The 6,000-nt window shown below is 37.2% G+C and overlaps 1 long non-coding RNA gene across 1 annotated transcript in view; it reads left to right on the top strand.

Annotated features, from left to right (window-relative positions):
- The first annotated feature begins 2,764 nt into the window (after window positions 1-2,764).
- Window positions 2,765-6,000, top strand: part of LOC119861878 — a 228,985-nt gene continuing 225,749 nt past the window's right edge. The window contains exon 1 of the long non-coding RNA XR_005295054.2: window positions 2,765-2,913. This is a non-coding gene — a long non-coding RNA (uncharacterized LOC119861878). The remainder of the gene's footprint in view (window positions 2,914-6,000) is intronic.

The raw sequence follows: 6,000 nt of genomic DNA, 5'->3' as shown, positions 1-6,000 counted from the left end.
AACGGGCATTTTTAGGCTCCCACCTGAAGAGTCTGATGTGTGAGCCCTACTTTTCCAGAGCTACTTCAGCCATGTTATGAAAGTATCAGAAAATCATAATGCCTGCCTGTGATTTATTGTTTGCAGTGAGTGACAGGCACATTGGCCTGAGTATTTGCATGTCGTGATCTCATACGTCTTTGTCGTATTTGGAATAGGCAGTGCACATTTAAAATCTAAGAAAAGTCATTTTTGTTTTTACATGAGAGACTGAAATATCTGGAAACCCAAGTGTCTGTCTAAATTAAGACACATTGTCCCCTTTGTTTAGCTTCTGATAGGCACATAGATGTTGCTTTCAGTCTTGCTGATGGTGAAATCTCTTCATTTTTGCTCATAACTGGCATGAGTAATCAGTGTTGTACATTTTGAATTAAGGTTCAAGTGGAACATCATGGTAGTTCTTTCATTAACTATGAATTTATTCCAGAATGATGAAAAAAGTTATTTTCTTGTGTAGCTTCTTGAGTTGGCACTTGACAGGCAGAGATGCTATAGGAACTGTTTAATGTATTAATTTGAAGAAAAAGTCATTGTCATATTCTGTGTTCTGTCATGAATACATACATATATTTGCATAACTTTACTGAAACCAACGAATGAATCAGCACTTAGGCTGGGATTTTCAAGAGGCCTAAGGGAGTTAGTTGCCTCCTTTGAAAACCCTCAGCCCCAGAGATAAGTGTGGGTTGTCTTGAATAATTTAGCTGCTTCCCAAACCATGGTACAGTAGGAAATACCTTTTGTAGAGTAACTGTAGCTCAGTGACCACTCTGTGACTTTCAAGCCCCCACATTGCAGTCCATTTTTAATCCTTGCTCTCCATTGCTCTGCATATCTAGGCTGTGTCCGGATCTCACTGCTTCATCCTATATAACACTTCTGAAATTCTCCTTATCTAGCTGAAAGTCAGTGGAATAAAACAATGTTGTTCCAAACCAGGCAGAGAGTTCTCCTAACCACCCCCTTACCCCCGCAACCCAAATTTATGTCAATGATTTTGTTATTTAGTATCCCTGTTCTTCAACAGTTCTGCAACAACTTTCCCATAAATCAGACTCTCCAAAACTTACGCAACCCCCTCACAGCATTTATTCTACTGGCTGAGTGTGCTTGAACCATGTGATTTTGATGATCAGACAGATGTGTCTTGCTGCTCTGCAACACAAAAGGAAACCCACTAGAATTCAGTGAACAACCTTCTTTAATGAAGGAGCTCAAGTTTGAACTGCCCATCAGCGATTGTTGCCTATTGTTCTCACTGAAGTACTTCTATGCTCTAGTCTAGACTGTTAATCCAACTTCTTTATTGCAAATTAGCTGGAGCTGTCATGACTCTTAACTCTTTTTGCAGCTTCTCATCTTTGCTACTTATTCCAATAAAGCTATTAGTTTCATATCTTTGCCACTTCAAAAGCAATCAGAACTCTTGTGGCTGATGCAAAATATGGAGTCTCAAGATTTAAAAAATGCTAAATCTTTCCAGAGGCATACAGTGCCACCTTTCTGATTCATTCCTTCTAGGTACAATATAAAAATTCTCCATGTGAAAGAATCTGCTTCTGTTATTTTGATGGCTAATACTAGAGGCACCTATTGCCTTATCATACATAACATAAAGTGCTCTAAACAGCCAGAAGGATTTGTTTGTTCAAAGAAAGTGCATGTTGGCTAAAGAGCTCCAGTTTCTTAAACTCCTTCGGAGGAAAAACAGGCCCTCAACACACCTGAATAACCTTCTAAAATCAGCACAGGTTGGTTTGCCCAAATAATTGTAGTCTAATGATGATGGTTTTAGCATGAAATAAGATGTGATCCCTGCAGGATAATTAATGACCCTTTTGTATTATGATGCATAAAGATGCACTTGATCTTCTTTCTTATACAGACATGATTGTATCATGGTAACCATACTCTTTGAGCAGCATTGTTTTTACTTTTACATTTCTTTTGAATTTGGAATATAAGTAATTCAGTTCCTTTGATTGAAGATGTCTCAATTAGTTGTATGAGTTCACACAAATCAATCAACTCCTTTTAATAGTTAACATTTAACAGTAAAAACAAAATATTACTTCCTTGAGAGCCATTCAGTAGCATTTATCATAAAACATATAAACATGAAAAAATAACTGCAAAATACAGAAACTTTATCAAGTTCTAGTAAATGGAGTAACTAGGAAGTAACTGTTTTTTTGTTTTTTTTTTTCCTGGAAAGGAATTCAGATATTTTTCTCTTTTAAAGGATCTGCCTTGTTATATTGTCTAAAAGGGAAGCATCTGAGAGATTTAAATTATGGAGAAAACACTGAAGAAAATATTCAGGGAACTTAATTGTCAATATGATGAAGTTTTCTCATGTAGTAGAAAAACAGCTCATAGGAAATTGGGCAAAGGGTTCAACTCGACTTTTATGAATTGAGCAAAAATTAATATTTAAGAGAAGTCTTAGCTGTATATTAAATATTCTAATACATATCAGAAATATAAAACTAGAATTTCTTAAACCTTTGTGCTAAAGCTATTATCTCATCATTTCTAAGATACAGATTAATTAATGAGCTTTGTCACAGGAGGAGCTGGTCCTTTCCAGAGAGTTGGGATTCAGCCTCATCTGGGCCAGATGAAGGCAATTAGTCCAGGGGTCATGCAAGTAAAACCTGTGACTCAGAACCACACTGAGTTAAATGAGGAAGAGACTCAAAGAAATACAAAGGATGCTTGAACTCATGTACAACTCCCAGATAAAGGACCTGAGAAATATGAGCCTGGAGGGAGCAAGAACCACCTAATGTGGCTGGTGTCGCAGGGAAGGAAGAGAGCTTTTTGGAGAAGAATCACAGCAGGGACAGGACTAAGAACTCTGCACTGAGGGTATGAGCCAGCTAGGAAGGTTGGGTGGAAATCTTTGTGGTGTTTTGAACTTTAATAAATCAGCCTCATTGAGAGATATGTCAAGGTACTTTATTGAGAGATTAAAAATGCTTCACAGAGAACATAGGTGCTGTAAAGGTGGTAAACCAGCATTGAGTGATAGAACCTATGAAACTAAGGTCTTTAAGCTGATTCTGAAAATGTGGTTAACATATTGCATAAATTTTCAAGAAAAGCAATTAGTGATGTCTAAATTTTTATAAGTGTTTATATTAGACAAGTATTTAGTAGTAAATATTGTCTAGTACAAGTTTGTAATTCAGGAAATGTGGTGATATTAACTCTGATTCCATCCCTTGATTCACTGTCATCTTATTTTTATACTGAACCAGTGTTTGAAGCACTGACCATAAGAGAGAAAGCAAAAATTGAGTGTTCAAACCAAGTTGTTGTTTGTTTTTATTCTGTGCTTTCCTCTCCTGTTTGGTAGTTTTTCTTCTAGCCTTTGATCCTGTGCCAATGATGCAATTTACAAATCAGATCTTTGACTTCCATTTCAGACACAGTAATGATATTTGTGGTGGTGGTCTAATTCTGATGAGTATCCAGGAAATAAATGTGATTGGCTCTTTAATATCAGTGGTGAAATGGGTTAATGGAGGTGCATCCCCCCTTCACAAGGTGGTTTATAAATACTTAGTACCATACATGAAGAAAGAGCAAAGTGGATCCTCCTTTGAGATTTGGTCTCTTTGCGCCACTGGGGAGACTGACCACAAATAGCCAGAGAAGTCTTTGCTGGTGGAGGGGAACTCCATACTAGCTCCAGTGTGCTTGGGTTCATGCCTCTGCTCCCACCCTTGACAAAGGGAGCATACTGGCAGCAGAAGGGCTGCATGGGAGCTCTGTTCCACCACAACATTCCTGCATCAGTCATACAGGTTAGAACTTACCATCAGTGGTGCAGCTTAAAGCTCTATGTCTCTATGTCTAGCTCTATGTCTCACTGTAGCTAGTTTTCAGATTTGGTGAGCTGTAATTGGCTCCCTGGTGGCCCTAGTTCTATCTCATCCAGAAATAATCTGGCTCAAAAAGGGGACATCCATTTAATTAACAATTAAGGATAAATGGTCAAATGTGTAGCATGCAAAAACACACAAGGGACATTAAAATTGTGTAACTTCAATTTTCTCTTTAATTTGGCTGCAGTTGCATAAGCAGCTTCTCACTTCGGACAGGCAACTATGTAATTTGTAGAAACAAAAGGAGTACTTGTGGCACCTTAGAGACTAACAAATTTATTAGAGCATAAGCTTTCGTGAACTACAGCTCACTTCATCGGATGCATTTGGTGGAAAAATTCTATTTTTTTTCCACCAAATGCATCCGATGAAGTGAGCTGTAGCTCACGAAAGCTTATGCTCTAATAAATTTGTTAGTCTCTCTAAGGTGCCACAAGTACTCCTTTTCTTTTTGCGAATACAGACTAACACGGCTGCTACTCTGAAACCTGTCATTATGTAATTTGTGTGTGCAATGTAAGTGAACATTTCTCTTCAATGTGACAATTATAAAATATTCCTTTTTTTATCCCCAGGAGAAGATTCACACAGTGTGGTCATAATTTTAGGTAACTGTTGCATGTTTATCTTGAAATATTTTTGAACAGATATAAAAATCCATTTTGACCATGGCGTACATACTGTAGTCAGCGTCATTCCAAAAAAAAAAACCCCTTTTTAAATGAATGACAGGACTGACTGAACTTCTCTTTTTATTCTTCTTCCCAAACAAGCAAGTTTTCTTGGGTTTTTTTTCCCCCCAAGTATTTTTAAATTACTTAAAAAATGTGTCATCACCTGATAAAAGGGAAAACTCCAGAGATAGTCTCTTAAAATCATATAAGTCAAAGAAGCCTCAGGAACATGAAAGAACATCAAGGGTAACTAGATTGTATGTTTCTTGGATTTTAAATTACCAGTCAGAAAACTTTAGGAAACAAACAAGCTGGTACTAAATTTAGGTGTGGTAGAAAATGCTAAATGCAGAAAAATTAGGAACTTGCTTATGATAAACTTTCTTGGGAACATACAAACCACAACAGGTCTCCTTGTGTCTTGCATAAGACCATGCATAACTTAGCTTCCCATAAACTATTTGAAACAGCTCTAGCCGAGACTTTCTGCTCCATTCAGCATCTGCCTGTGCAGCACAGAATGAGGCCATCAGCCAACCCCAAGTGTTCAAAAATCATATCGGCGCCTACTAAATCATGAGATATTTTATTAACCAATGTAATACATTTTGGGGAGGGTTTGAGTTAGACACAATTGAGGCTCATAAAAATCAACACTAATGGTCCAGAGAACTCATCAGACAATTATTTTAATATACTTGGATACAAATTAGCTGGTCCTACAGATTTAAAAAATGTTTAACTTCAATAGCTGCTATTTAACATCCTTTCAGGGGTTGTCCTCCTGTTGTTTGGTGCTTGTGGTTGCTAATGCATCGTTTTCTTGAGTCTGCAGAGAGACTGAAATAATCGTTCCAATTGTTGAAAAATACTTAGAAAATTCACAGAAGTTGTGTTTTGAGTAATCTTCCTGTGATCGATATCACAAAAATAGATACTGCAAAGTTTTTGCACCAGTTTGTGGAGAAATTGGTGAGATAAAAGTTTGGCTTCTTTTCGTTTGGTTATTGGGGAGGGGGATTGTTTCTGAAAATGCTGGAAGTTCTGGGGTAGTACACAGTTTACTCCTTGTTCAGGAAACCTTGTTTAAATGATCTCTGTTTTGATGCAAGTCAATCTAGGGGAGCCTATGGACTGAAAGAGCTTTCACTCAATTCTGATGCTTAGCCAATTTTACCTTCACTGCAGACAGTTTCTTCAAATAGAGTGGACAGATGGAACTATAACAAAATACATAAAATCTCTCATTTATTTTTGTGATGCTTATAAACAATATGATTATGGTTAGGCAACTATTATTGTGGCCATTGTTTATTATGTGGATCTCAGTCATCTGTTACCTTGAGCTTCCTCCATCTGTCTGTATTGTTTGTATCCACCTGAAGTCTCTC

Source organism: Dermochelys coriacea, chromosome 9, assembly GCF_009764565.3.
Source record: "Dermochelys coriacea isolate rDerCor1 chromosome 9, rDerCor1.pri.v4, whole genome shotgun sequence".
Lineage (NCBI taxonomy): Eukaryota > Metazoa > Chordata > Testudines > Dermochelyidae > Dermochelys > Dermochelys coriacea.
Note: the sequence above shows the minus strand (reverse complement) of the source record. Positions and strands in the feature narration are given on the sequence as shown.